Source organism: Meles meles, chromosome 9, assembly GCF_922984935.1.
Source record: "Meles meles chromosome 9, mMelMel3.1 paternal haplotype, whole genome shotgun sequence".
Lineage (NCBI taxonomy): Eukaryota > Metazoa > Chordata > Mammalia > Carnivora > Mustelidae > Meles > Meles meles.
In genome coordinates this window covers 110511167-110526889 of record NC_060074.1, presented here as the reverse complement: position 1 = coordinate 110526889, position 15723 = coordinate 110511167, and positions in this window count along the sequence as shown.

Below are 15723 nucleotides of genomic sequence, written 5' to 3'. Positions count from 1 at the left end.
TCCAGAAAAAGGTGGTGTGGAGGTGCTGGCCCCCCACCCTGGTTACGACCAACTAACTATATAATTGCTTTCTGCTTACTCCCAGATTCTCCTGTAGTTTAAATTGGACAAGTTCCTTTCTTCAACCTTTTTCCTGAACTTTCCTGGAGTTCTTATGCATGCTGCATTTCTCAGAACTCAGGTTCAAAAAGGAAGTACCCAAGAGAATGCTTAAATTGGAGCAGAAGGAATATAGGTTAAAGATGGAAATATTGTAGCTGGCACTGAGGAAGTCAGCAGGGCCCTTTAGAGGCTACTCTGGGAACGAGCTATGTTCTCATTTGCTGGAGTACCACAGGGTCAGTGCAGTCTGCAGTAGCTTCTCAGGTATATGTCCCATCACTCCTAGACACTATACTTTATGACGTTCTATCATGTTATAAGAATGCATTTGTTTATTTGTTTAATTCCATCCTACCCATCAAATGAAACCGTCCCAAGAGTAGACACTGGTCTTTTTTGTTGGAGTCACAATTCCCAAACAAGATTGAGCACAAGGTAGGCACTTGTTAAATCTTGATAGATAAATAATAAGTAGGTGAGACCACTGAGTTTTGTGTATCCTGTGTGTGGGGGTGGGGAAGGTGGGTGGGTAGGGGTGTGTGTGTTGCCTCTGTTATTACAAATGTTTGGGGGACAGGTACCATGTTTGCAACTTCTCATAGAATTAGAACTTCTAGTAAACTGGTCAATTGTCACACATTCATATCAAGTATGGACTGAAACACCATTATCACAGACAATTCTAAATAAATTCTATTAGCCTGAGATTCATGAATAGATGACTGGGCTCAGCCATTCAATTTCTATCCTATTAATTCCTATAAATCACCCCGCAAATGAAGGTTGCTAAACCTGGAAGGGAAAGGACAGAGATGGTCAGATTCAACCTCCATGTACAGAAGACCAGAGATAAGCATGTAACATTAAAGGAAATAGTAGCACCATTCAGTGGAAAGATGCACAGACACACAAACATAGTGGTCTACTCTGTTAGGGCTTATTTGTTATTGGGATAAGGGGGTGAAGAGTGAAGTTACAAGCAATAGCTGAAAAATATGGCCAGGGCCAGGTACCCAGGACTTCACCCAAGTACCATAAAAGTATCATAAGAGGTGCACAGTTTGACTCAGGTTCCAAGTCAATTGTTCATGGATTTTAATTTAAAAATTGACTTGTAAAATTCCTCTTTAGAAGTCTCACTGGGAAATATTCATAGAGAATGAACGAGAGAGGGAAGAGGACTGGTGACGTTGTATTGGTGAACATTGCTTCTATGTCTGAATCGTTTATATATTCTCAAGTGTCCATTTTAATGAAATCAGGATGACTGTCTCTCCTGTACTTTTAGCATTTTTCTTTGGAGTTTTCTTATTCCAAGCTGAAGTTCTAAGCCCACTGAGACTTTTTTTTTTTTTTTTAATAGAAAGTATAAACTGAGGATGGTAGAAAAAACCTGAATCTATCAAAATCAGTGATTTCCCTGATGGTTGCTGTAAAAAAGGCTGCTTGCCTTCTCAAGCCTTGTATATGCCAAATAAAAACTCTGATGTCTTCACAAGAGAGAAGATATAAAGAGTTACCTAAAATTGCTGGGCAGCTATAAAGGAAATAAATGACACTATTACTTTGAAATGTAAGCAAACATCGACATGAAAGCCCTGGGCAACCCAGGAAGCCATTCTCTATTAATAAATGGGAGTTTGATGACCCTGTCTTATATGGCATATAAAAGAACAATAGTATCATTTTCTGGAAAAGGCAGTCTGGCTGTAGGTGGTTGAAGTGGGGTCAGGGGGCATGGTTTGTGGCCCCTCCTCTTCCTGTGTGTCACTATTGCGTTCTCCTATGTCCGTAGCACATGGGGATCAAGGCAGAACACAGCATCTGCCCTTGGCCTGTGGAAAAGCTTTCACAAAAACAAAAACTGTGATATTCTATGAGGAGGTCAAATGTCTGTGAGCACCTCTATGCCACCTATTCTGGGAGACACCTTTGTCTTCTATGTGTATAACCTTCTCCATCAATCCTAGGGATGGAGATCCCTGATGCTGCCATATGTGGAGATGTGGATTGGTGCTGGGTGTTTGGGGTAGGAAGCAGCCGGGGAAGGTGGTAAGCTCTTTCAGGTGGGAGAACAGAGAGCTTAGAAATTCATCTTATTATATTTTTCTCTTCTTCCCTCCTGTGCAATTGGCTGGTGAGAAGGACCTAGGAAGGCCTCCCCATGGCCCCCAGAAGAGGTGCAGAAGATAGGAGCCCTGAAGCTGGCAGGAAAGACATAATGCTCCACACCACATAGGAAAGGGCTCCATGTTCCCTGTGCCCAAGTGTGTCTGCCTCATTCTGCCACTGTAATGGAAGCCAAGAGGAGGGAATTGATTGGATCTTGGAGAGAAGGAGAAGGAAAATTATCTCAGCAGCCAAAACATTAATTCTTGGTTTTTTGAGCCAGACCAGGATTGTAATTTTCCACTAACTCATTGGACCTTGGATAAACTCTTATAACCTCTCTGACTCAATGTATTCATGTGTAAAATGCAAAAATCCCACAGAATACCCAAGTCACTAGGGTTTGAGGGCTTAAAATGAAAGTGTTAGCTGCTTGTCATTATCATTTCACTATTACTTTAATGTTTAGTATTATTACTGAGAATATAAAAAGCATCTTTAGCACTCTCATGAAGACAAAAAATAAGTGACTGGAAATTTCATAAGGATTGTGTGCTCCACTTAAGGGAGCATTAGCCAGGAAAGTCTGTTGAAATACTTACCAAGTTCACACACAAGGACACACACCTTCATGTATCCTCTGGAACCTGTGAGTGTAACTGGGGGAGGTTTTAGCAGTTTGGGACTACGCTTTTAGCCACACTTTATTCCTGAGTCCACCCAACACATCTTCTAAAACTGTTGTGCACAGTAAGATCTCTTAAACCCTGTTGCATGCATGAAAGGATGCTTATCAGAAACATCCACGCTGGGAGTCAGGAGCACCTATGAACCACTGCAATATCATGACAGTGCCTTGAGCTAGATCTGGCCCATTGCTAATATATCACCTCTGATCAGGGACCATGGCTCACCTACAGTTAGTGGTTAGTTAAGGTTGAACAATGGCCATTCCCTGGGGGTACTTCACACTTTTAAAAACTGGCCTTCTCTCATTCCTCTGAGGCTAGAAAATGCTCAGGTTGCTAAGTGCCCATATGATTTCCTAAATTAATTTAAGTCAGGAGGCCATAGTCTGATAGTATCTAGTTATGATGCAATGGTTTTCATTTAGGTAAAAAGTGTGGGTGGAGTTCTCGGAAGATTGATGAGTTACTGTTGCTGAAGCAGCCAGACCCTGGAATGCCGGGGTGCTTAATGTCGGAACATCTGGATTCTCCCCATATAAGCCCCAAACTGAGAGTTGGTAATGCTGGTGTTTCCTTCCCAGTCAGGACACTGAAAGAGAAGCCTCAGTTTCAGCAGCATTTGCTTTTGCGCTCTGACCGGATGGGGCTTGGTAGCCACAGAAGGAGCCTCACTCTCTTTTCTTCCCCCTGCCTACACAGGTGTCTGAAGCCTGGGTCTCTGAGCACCCATCATCTTTACCCTTCCTCTTCGCTTCTCTCACCTTGCTCCTCTTCTGAGTGTAGGGAACACATAGATAACATTAATGCTTGCTTTTGTTTTACTTGTACTTTGTGAATCTGGTTCCTTGTGGAAATACTTCTTTGTACAGTAAAGGAGCTAATTTTACTTGAACCCTTGGAGCTACAAGGTCACACAACACAGTAGGTTAACACACCTTGGATCATTCAAGGGGACTAAATATTATTATCTTTTAAATACAAACTACCAGCTGCTGGTACTAAGATTTGATTGTGGCTGAAGCAGGTGGAAGGGACAAGTCCTGCCTGTGTCCTGGAACCTGAGGCCTTGCCTCCAGCTCACATGTCTCCTGGAGGCTTAAAATTAGTAGCAGGATAGTCTTTGGCTCTTATTCTGTTATTTGTTCTCAAGAACCTCACAAGGTAGCAGGGTGATAAGTAGCACAGGGTCCAGGTCTTTGTGCCTCCCTCCCTTTAATACCAAAATATTCCACTGAAATCCGATCTTTACTTTTAACAGCTGTAGGGAACTACCTGTTGTGTCTGTGTGTTTTAACAGTGCTTCTCCTCATGCTTACCTGTGTCTCATAGCCAAACTGTGGGGAACAGATCTTCCTCCAGAAAAGCTCATCATAGTTGAGAGTTTGGGAAGGGCATGGTATATCCCACTGGGGGAAAACATTTCATTTTCAAGAAACCAAGGTGTCTATAAAGGAGTAGGAGAGGAGCAAAGGGAAGTAAAATTAGATAAAACTGAGTGTTTAGTAATTACCAGGCTTCAAACAGGTGCTTTAAAATATATCGCATTTTTTTTAAAGATTTTATGTATTTATTTGACAGACAGAGATCACAAGTAGGCAGAGAGGCAGGCAGAGAGAGAGGGAGGAAGCAGGCTCCCTGCTGAGCAGAGAGCCCGATGCGGGGCTCGATCCCAGGACCCTGGGATCATGACCTGAGCCGAAAGCAGAGACTTTAACCCACTGAGCCACCCAGGTACCCCAATATATCGCATTTTTTTAAAGATTTTATTTATTTATTTGAGAGAGTGAGCACAAGCAGGGGAATGGTGGAGGAGAAGAAGGAGAGACAGAAGCAGACTCCCCACTGAACAGGGAGCCCGCCCCAGGGCTTCATCCTCAAGACCCTAGATCATGGTCTGAACCAAAGGTACATGCTTAACTGAGCCACCAAGATGTCCCAAATATATTTTATTCTTACAACAAACTTATAGAAAAAACATTATTACCTTCCTTTAAAAATAAATTTTAAATATTATTTCCTTGTAGATTTACAGGAACTTGCAGGATGTAACATGGAAAGATCACGCATGTCCTTTATCCACTTCCTCCCATAGGAGCAATTTGCAAACCTGTCCTACAGTGCATGGCTGGAATACGAACACTGACAGCCAGGATACTGGACAAGCTCATCAGTCCACAAACTTACCCTCTCATGCTCTATCCACACTCTCTTTCTTACCTTTCTAATCAATAGTCTGTTCTCCCTTTTTTCACAATTTGCCATATTAAGAATGTTGTATAAATGGAACACTGCAGTATGTAATCTTTCAGGATTGGTTTTTTTTTTTTTTTTTTTTTTTCCCTACCAGCATAATTAACTGGATATTTTGTCCAGGTTGTGGAGTGTTTCTGTAGTTCATTCCTTTTAATTCCTGAGTAGTACTCCATGATATCGATGGGCCGCAGTTTGTTTAACCATTCACTTGCTTAAGCATAGCCAGAATGTTGTCAAGTTTTAGATTATAAAAAAAGTGGTTGTAAACATTCATGTAAAAGTTTTTTTGTGACCAAAGTTTTCATTTGTCTGGGTAAGTGCCCAGGAGTACAATTGCTGGGCCATATGGTAGTTGTATGCTTGGTTTTTTTTTTAAGAATATGCCAAGCTGTTTTCCAGAGTGACTGTACTATTTTACATTCCCATAAAAAAAAAAAAATGATTCAGTTTCTTTTCATCTTCACCAGCATTTGGTATTGTCGCTATTTTTCGACTTTTGTCTAAAATGGATTGGGCATAATTGAAAGGGCCCATTTCTCACTTCTTTTTCTGTTCAGCTGATCCATGGGTATATCACTCTGACAATATCATACATTCTTGACTGCTCTGCCATCTGATATTCTTCCCACTTCATTTTCCGTCATCAAAATTATTGTAGATACTCTACTATAGCTCTTTTAACTTTTACATAAATTTTGGAATAATCTTTTCTATTTCTTTAAAAAGAAATCTTAGGATTTTGAAAGAATGTGTGCTAAATCTGTGTATCAGCTTTGAGATAACTAGCATCTTTACTTTTTTGAGTTGTACAATTCTGAACACAGAATATCTCTCCATTTATTTAGATTTTCTAAATGTATTTCATCACATTGTTGTGATTTTCAGCATACAATTTCTGTGCATTTTTTGTTTGTTCTGTGCATTTACATTTACTTAATTTTTTGGTCACTGAAGATACATCCTACTTTTAATTTCAGTGTTCATGTGTTCATTGTGATACACAAACACATCACTAACACAAGTAATAGTTATGTAGTATATAGCAATTGATTTTTGTATGTGTATCTTATATCATACTACCTTTCTAAAATTACTTTTTAATTTGAGGTTATATTTTTAATTTACTAGAATTTTCTATATATTATTGCAAGTAGACATGTATTTATTTCTGCTTTTCCAACTTGTATGCCTTTTATTTCTTTTCTTGCCCATTTGCCCTGTTAGAGCTTCTGGTTATATGCTGAATAAGAGTGCTGAGAGCAGGTACTAATTTCTTGTTTCTAATCTTATGCAGAAAGTATCAGTAAGTGTAAGATTAAGTGTAGGATGTCATTTATCAGGTTGAGGAGATTCCTCTGTATTTCCACATTTCTGAGCATTTTTATGATGATTAAGTTTAGAATTATGCCAAATGCTTATTGTGCATCAATTAATATGATCATGGAATTTCTCTCCCTTAGATTGTTAATATGGTAGAGTATAATGAATTAGCCTTACATTCTTAGTATAAAAAATTTGGTCACGGCATAAAATTCTTGTTATAAATTATTTTAATTTCATTTATTTATTTAGTTATTTTATTTATTTAATTCTATTTGCTGATATTTTAAATGATATCTGCATCTATATTCATGAGGGACATTAGTATTAAACCTGTCTGTTTCTGTCTGTTTTTCCCCTCTCCCCTTCTCTCCTCTACTCTTCTCATGCATTCTTTGTCTGGTTTGGGTATCAAAACAATATTAGCTTCATAAGATAAACTGGAAGTCATTCATATTCTCCTATTTTCTGGAAGAATTTATGTGGAATTAATTCTTCTTTAAACATTTAGTAGAATTCACCATGATATCATCTCTCCCTTGAGATTTCTTTTTTTGTGGGTTTTTAAATTACAAATTCAATTCTTTACATAGTGATGGGGTATTTATTTTTGGTAGGTGAGTTGTAGTCATTTGTGCTTTTGAAAAATCGGTCCCTTTTTACCTAAGTTGTCAAATATGTCTGTGTAAGTTGTTTATACTGTTTCCTCATTAGCCTTTTGATATCTGCAAAGCCTGTAGTGATGTTCCCTGTTTCACTCCTGAAATTAATAATTTTTATCTTCTTTTTTTTTTGTCAGTTTTTTTTTTTTTTAAAGAATTTATTTATTTACTTGACAGACAGCGATCACAAGTAGGCAGAGAGATAGGCAGAGAGAGAGGAGGAAGCAGGCTCCCCGCTGGGTAGAGAGCCTGACACGGGGCTCCATCCCAGGACCCTGGGATCATGACCTGAGCTGAAGGCAGAGGCTTTAACCCACTGAGCCATCCAGGTGCCCCTTCTTTGTCAGTCTTGATGCAGGTCTGCAGTTTTATTAATCTTTTCAGAGTATCAGTCTTTTTTATTGACTTCTATTATGTTTCTTGTTCAATTTTATCGACTTCTATTTTTTACCACATTATTTTCATCTTTCTTCTTGTTTTAAGTTTCTTTTCCTTTTCTTTACTCTCTAGATTTTTAATGTGAAAACTTATGTTATATATTTGAGACCCTTCCTCTTTTCTAATGTAAACATTTAATGCAATAAATTTCCTTCTCTTCGCTACTTAGCTCTGTCTTACAAATTTTGATATGCTATATTTTCATCTTCAATATTTTCAATGTATGTCTCTCTTGAGACTTCTTTGACCCCTGCATTATTTTTGAAGTTTTACTTGGTTTCCAGGTATTTGGAGATTTTTGTTATTTCTTTGTTATTGGTTTCTAGTTTGATCTCATCATTGTCAGAAAACACACTCTGTATGATTGCAATATTTTTAAAATTTGTTGAGGTTTGTTTGGTGGCCTAGCATATCATTTAGTTGATATATACTATGGGTGCTTTAAAATAATATGCATTCCCGACTTTTTGGGTGGAATATTCTATCGAAGTTAATTTGTGCCTGTTTGCTAATTGTGTTCTATACATTTGTTTGTTTCAATATATTTTTCCATCAATTGTAGGGACAATGAAGTTGAAATCCTAACTATAACGGCATATTTGTTTATTTCTTTTTTCAGTTCCGTCATGTTTTGTGACATACATTTTATAGTTCTGTTGTTTTATGCATACACACTCAGAATTACTATGGTTTTAATCCATCCTTTCAATATCTTTCAATTGGTGCTTAAAGACTGTTTCCATTTAATGAATCTATTAATACGTTAGTTCTTAAGTCTGCCAACTTTTGTTTTCTGTTTATTTTCTCTATTTTTTTTTTTTGCTTCATTTTCTTTCTTTCCTGTGGATGGAACATGCTTTTATATTTCCATTTTGTTTATCTATAGGTATTTTCTTTGTGAATCTCTTTGTATAGCTTTTTCCATGATATATGTTTAAACACTTGACCCTTTATAACATAAGTTTGAACTGTGTGAGTCCATTTACATGTAGCACAGTACTCTAAATGTATTTTCTCTTCCTTATAATTTTTTAAAAAGATTTCTTTTCTCTGGATTACTGTACAGTAAGAATACAACAAATGATACATACAATATGCAAATATGAGTTATTTTATTATTTATAAGTAAGACTTCTGGTCAACAGTAGGTGATTAGTAATTGAGTTTTGGGGGTGTCAAAAGTTATATGTAGATTTTCAACTGCATGGGTGTCAGCACCCCGGCCTCCAGATTGTTCAGGGTTCAACTGCACTTCTGTATCTGTTACCACAATCTACTGCTATTAATATTTAATCAGTTCAAGTGAAATGTAGGTACTTTGCCTCTCTTTATGTCCCATTATGTTTGAAATATGAGATCTTTCTGCTTTGAAAGTATTTAAGATTAAATTAACATGTCTTCTTTTGATGAGAAGCTGATATAGTGTCATAGTTTGGTGTTTGGGTATTTGTTTTTAAAAGAAAATAGTAAAATTACAAAGGAATACTTAAAATGGATCATTTGAGGAGCCACTGGTTACCCTTCCTATAATAGCCCACAAACAAATATATATCTAACTTGAAACAAGGAGGTACTTATTGTTATTGATTTATTAATTATTCAAGAATATCCTTTATCATGGAGGAGGCAAGTCTATATGGGATTTTCAGGAGCAGTGACATGTAGTAAACTCCTTGATTTGAATAATGGGAAAGAGTAGAAGTATACAACTTCCAATGAATTACTATTTCAGCAAGAGTGTCAAAGAACAAAGAATAGAATATAGAAATTAAAAAAAAAACAATTTAAGTTTTTCAAACTGAAGTTTGTTGGAGGAGAGAAAAGTGGGAGATGGGGTAACTGGATGATACACATAAAGGAGGGCATGTGATGTAATGAGCTTTGGGTATTATATAAGACTGATGAGTCACTGACCCCTACTTCTGAAACCAATAGTACATTATATGTTAATTAATTGAATTTAAATTAAAAAAATGAAAAAAATATCTTGGGTTTTATAATGTTTTCTTGAGTGGTAAATAGATACTTTGCCCTTAAAATGTCCATGTCTCATCCTGTGAATATGCTGGGTTACAGGGAAAAGGGGAATTAAAGGTACAGATGGAATTTTCTGTCTTTTTTTTTTTAAGATTTTACTTATTTGACAGACAGAGATCACAAATAGTCAGAGAGAGAGAGGCAGAAGCAGGCTCCCTGCTGAGCAGAGAGCCGGATGTGGGGATTGATTCCAAGACTCTGGGATCATGACCTGAGCCGAAGGCAGAGGCTTTAACCCACTGAGCCACCTAGGCACCCCTTCTGCCCCTCTCTTGATTGGATTATTTGTTCTTTGGGTGTTGAGTTTGATACGTTCTTTATAGATTTTGGATAATCTGATATGTCATTTGCAAATATCTTCTCCCATTCTGTCAGTTGTCTTTTGGCTTTGTTGACTATTTCCTTTGCTGCACAAAAGATTTTTATCTTGATAAAGTCTGAATACCTCATTTTTGCTCTTGCTTCCCTTGCCTTTGGAGATGTTTCTAGGAAGAAGTTGCTGTAGCTAAGGTTGAAGAGGTTGCTGCCTGTGTTCTCCTCAAGGGTTTAATGGATTCCTGCCTCACATTTAGGTCTTTCATCCACTTTTGCGTCTATTTTCATGTGTAGTATAAGGAAATGGTCCAGTTTCATTTTTCTGCATGTGGCTGTCCAATTTTCTCAAGACCATTTTTTGAAGAGACTGTCTTTTTCCATTGGAAATTCTTTCTTGCTTTGTCAAAGATTAGTTGAGCATAGAGTTGAGGGTCCATTTCTGGGATCTCTATTCTGTTCCATTGATCTATGTGATTGTTTTGTGCTGGTACCATACTGTTTTGATGATGACATCTTTGTAATAGAGCTTGAAGTCTGGAATTGTGATGCCGCCAGCTTTGGTTTTCTTTTTCATTATTCCTCCAGCTATTCTGGGTCCTTTCTGGTTCCAAGTAAATTTTAGGATCATTTACTCCACTTCTTTGAAAAAAGTTGATGGTATTTTGATAGGGATTGCCTTAAATATGTAGATTGCGCTAGGTAGCATAAACATTTTCACAATATTACTTCCATGAGTATGAAATGTTTTTACACTTCTTTGTGTCTTCCTCAAGTTTTTTCATTAGTACTTTATAGTTTTCTGTGTACAGATTCCTTGCCTCTTTGGTTAGGTGTATTCCTAGGTATCTTACAGGTATCTTTTGGGTACAATAAATGGTGCTGGGAAAATTGGACAGCTATGTGTAGGAAAATGAACCTCGACTATTCTCTTACACCATACACAAAGATAAACTCAAAATGGATAAAAGACCACAGTGTGAGGCAGGAATCCATCAGAATCCTAGGGAGAACATAGACAGTAACCTCTTTGACATCAGCTAGAGCAACTTCTTTCAAGATATGTCTCCAAAGGCAAAGGAAACAAAAGCAAAATTGAATTTTTTGATTTTATCAACATTAAAAACTTCTGCATAGCAAAGGAAACAGTCAACAAAACAAAGAGGCAACCAAGGAATGGGAGAAGATATTCACAAATGAGAATACAGACAAAGGGCTGATATCCAGGATCTATAAAAAATTCCTCAAACTCAACACACACAAAACAGATAATCGTGTCAAAAAATGGGCAGAAGACATGAACAGACACTTCTCTAAAGAAGATATACAAATGGCTAACAGACACATGAAACATCATCACTAGCCATCAGGGAGATTTAAATCAAAACCACATTGAGATACTACCTTACACCAGTTAGAATGGCCAAAATTAATAAGACAGGAAACAACGTGTGTTGGAGAGGATGTGGAAAAAGGGGAACCCTCTTACACTGTTGGTGGGAATGCAAGTTGGTGCAGCCAATTTGGAAAATTGTGTGGAGATTTCTTAAGAAATTAAAAAATAGAGATTTCCTGTATCCCACAATTGCACTACTGGGTATTTACCCCGGAAATACAGATGTAGTGAAAAGAAGGGCCATCTGTACCCCAATGTTCATAGCAGCAATGGCCACAGTCACCAAACTGTGGAACGAACCAAGATGTCCTTCAATGGACGGATGGATAAGGAAGATATGGTCTATATATACTATGAAGTATTATGCCTCCATCAGAAAGGATGAATACCTAACTTTTGTATCAACATGGATGTGACTAGAAGAGATTATGCTGAGTTAAATAAGTCAAGCAGAGACAGTCAATTTTCATATGCTTTTGCTTATTTGTGGAGCATAAGAAATAACATAGAGGACATGGGGAGATGCAGAGGAGAAAGGGGGTGGGGGAAATTGGGTGGGGAGATGAACCTTGAGAGACTGTGGAATCTGAAAATCTGAGGGTTTTAGAGGGGTGGGGCATGGGAGGTTGGGTGAACCTGAAGGTTGGTATTATGGAGGGCACATGTTGCATGGAGCACTCAGTGTGGTGCATAAACAATGAATTCTGGGACACTGAAAAAATTTTTAAATAAATAAAAATTTTTAAATAAATAAATAAATAAAAGGATTATTCACCACGACCAAGTGGGATTTATTCCAGAGCTGCAAGTTTGGTTCAACATCTGCAAATCAATCAATTTGATACAATACATTAATAAAATAAAGAACAAGAACCATATGATACTTTCAATAGATGCTGAAAAAGCATTTGACAAAGTACAGCATCCTTTGTTGATCAAAATTCTTTGAAGTGTCAGGATAGAGGGTACATATCTCAATATTATCAAAGCCATCTATGAAAAACCCACTGCAAATATCATTCTCGATGGAGAAAAACTGAGAGCTTTTCTGCTAAGGTCAGGAACATGGCAGGGATGTCCATTATCACCACTGCTATTCAACATAGTACTAGAAGTCCTAGTCTCAGCAATCAGACAACAAAAAGAAATTAAACACATCCAAATCAGCAAGGAGGAAGTCAAACTATAACTCTTTGCAGATGATATGATACTTTATGTGGAAAACCCAAAAGACTCCACTCCAATCTGCTAGAACTCACACAGGAATTCAGTAGTGTCAGGATATAAAATCAATGCACAGAAATCAGTTGCATTTCTATACACCAACAACAAGTCAGAAGAAAGAGAAATTAAGGAGATTTCTCTAGTTCTTAACATATAAGTGATTTTCACTTAAGATGTGGACATCAAGAATATTATATTATGAGATTCTGGATCTTAACTCAGTTGTTTCTGCTGACCTTTCATGATATCAGTCTGACTGACAGAGGAAGGCTGGTTTTGCCTTGGTCATGTCAAGTGGAAGTAGAAGTCTAGGTTCTTTATTCAACTTCCACTGACACCTAAACTTAGAGGAGAGAGCTCTTAATTACTTCTGAGTGGAGATGGGATTTCCAACTCTCAATTAAGCTTCTACTGATGCCACCCTGGCAGAAAAGAGCAAGAGTACTGAATTACTTTTCCCCCGGCACTGTTCCTGGACACCACTGTGTTTGGCCTTCTTATCAATGGGATATGCTAAAACACCTGACTCTTCACTAGGTCTTCTGAAATGCCATCCCATCACAGAGAGAGTTTCCTTGTTATTTCTTAAAGTGGACAGAAGTCCAGGAGGCCTTGCATGTTCTCCATTAACATGTGAGAGGGGATGGGGGGGTGACAGCACACTTAACCACCCAGGAGGGATGAAAATCTTTGTTCCCTATTCAACCCTCTCTGGTACTAACCAGTTGAAGCTCCCCACTCAGTATCTGTGGTATGGATGGTGATGGAGCCATAAGATATTAAAGATCTTTAGGTAATGAAGTTCAGCAGAAGAGTGAGTACGTACTGTCTAAAACTTTTCTCTCTTTCCACACTGCCTCTTTCTTTTTTTGGCTACAAAGAGCATACTTTTGCTGGGACATTTTATCTTTGTCTTTTGGAGTTTCTTGGTTGCTAGTTTCTCTTGCTCCATGTCCAGGGTATATGAAGTGAAAACGTGATCCAGAAAACTCAATGCTAAGTTTTCTAGCTAGTCCACCTTCTTCTTCCTAACTCTCAGATTTCCTTATGTTTTTATTTGTTTCTTTCTCTTTTTGGTTGATTTGTTTTGATTCATTTCTGTATACTGTCCATGATTTTTTTTTTTTTTTAATTCTGAACAGAAGGAATAAGAGAACACATGTCCACTCTATCTTCCTGGAAGCAAAAATCCTATTTCTTTTTTTATTCAAGAATAAGGGGAAGTTCAGAGATGTTAAATAACTTGCTGGATCTTACACATCTATTGATCTCAATGTTCCTCACCCCCATGTTCTCCCAATTCCAGTACTTGGAATGATAGTTTAATGCCACATAGTTTAATGTTATAAATTCTAGTTTAAAGAAGGTAGACTTTATTTAAAGGTAACACAGAAACTTTTTTTTAATTAGAAAAACCAGGAAGATCATATGACCAAGCCATTTGACAGAAATTTTTATTTAAAATGAAACTTAATTCCACTTTTTTTAAAAAAAGTTCCCTGCATAATTTCCTCCAAACACTGTCTATATTTTGGATTGAATATATATTTTGGGTTTCTGCTTTTAATTCTCACTCACATCTTCCAAACCTCAAAATAAACTAACTGAGAAAGAGTTGTACCTTGTCAAGTCAGTGACAGTCCCAAGCAGTGGGTGGGGAAGGGCGCTCTTGAGGGACATTTTGATGGAAGAGCCAAATTAAAACAATTTTTTAAAGTATGTATTTATCTAACACATCTTGTTCAGCAGCTTTAGGTACCTCTTGAAAATGCCAGCATGCATCCATCTCACACAATCCTCTTTATACTTATTTTTTTAAAAAAGAAAATGTGTGTAGCTGCATAAAAATCATTTATCTCAAACAGAGTTAGAAGCATATCAGATTACCATGACAAGCTGCAAAAATCATAGATTTTTATTTTCCTTTTTTATATATCCTTCCAATAGTTCCAATGAGAACAGTACAGAGGTTCCTCAGAAAGTTAAAAATAGAACTACCTTATGATCCAGTGTTTCACTACTAGGTATTTACCCAAAAGATACAAAAATACTGATTCAAAGGGATACATGAACCCTGATGTTTATACCAACATTAAAAGCAACAGAGAAATTATGGAAAGGGAAAGCCAAATTATGGAAAGGGTCCAAATGTCCATTGATGAATGGATAAGCTATGATATATACAAAATATGGACTATTACTCAGACATCAAAAAGAATGAAATCTTGCCATTTAAGACAACATGGCTGGAACCAGAGAGATAATGCTATGAAAAATAAGGTAGTTAAAGAAAGACAAATACTATATTATTTCACTCATATGTAGAATTTAAGAAACAAAACAGATTAATATATGGAGGAAAAAGAATGAGGCAAGACAAGAAACAGACTCTTAAGTATAGAGAAAAAACTGATAAATTACCAGAAGGGAGAAGAGTGGAGGATGGGGGAAACAGGTGACAGGGATTAAGGAGGGCACTTGTGATGAGCACCAGGTGTTGTGTGAAAGTGATGAACCACTAAATTCTACTTCTGAAATTGGTATTACACTGTATGTTAACTGAATGCGGTTTAGAAACAAAATGTGGAGAAAATTAAAAATTGATATGATAATATTAGTTTCAATAAACAACCAAGAATTTACTGAACATATAGTATATGCTTAGCTGCATACAGCATAGAGATTCCTTATGTCTTTAGACCTCAGAACCTATTTAGTCTCATGAACCTCTCAATTCAATCCTACCTCTTGATTTTCAGCAGACAACCTCACTGCTTACTCACTGAGTAGATCCTAACCAAAAGGTCAAAGTTCTTGTAATTTCTCTGTTCTTTATCTGAAAATGTCAATGTACATGTCATGACTCTATGTATTTCTATCTAAGAATAAGGATTATCTCCTCTCTATTCCAAGGTTAACCTCTCCATCCTGGCTTTTGCTCCCCTTCCTATCTGCAATATAGGATAGGTATTTCCAAACATTCTAGGTTCCCAGGGCTGGTATGGTCTCAGTAACTTTCCCATCATCCTCCTAGACCAAAAGAATTACTTCACACTTTCAATTAAGTTGCTAAATCTAAAAATGTTGAAAAATATTTATACCCCAATAACTTTAGAGCTGCTAGAAAAATAACGCACATAAATTAGAAAATGCTGTTTTATTGTTCAAACTGCAATTACTG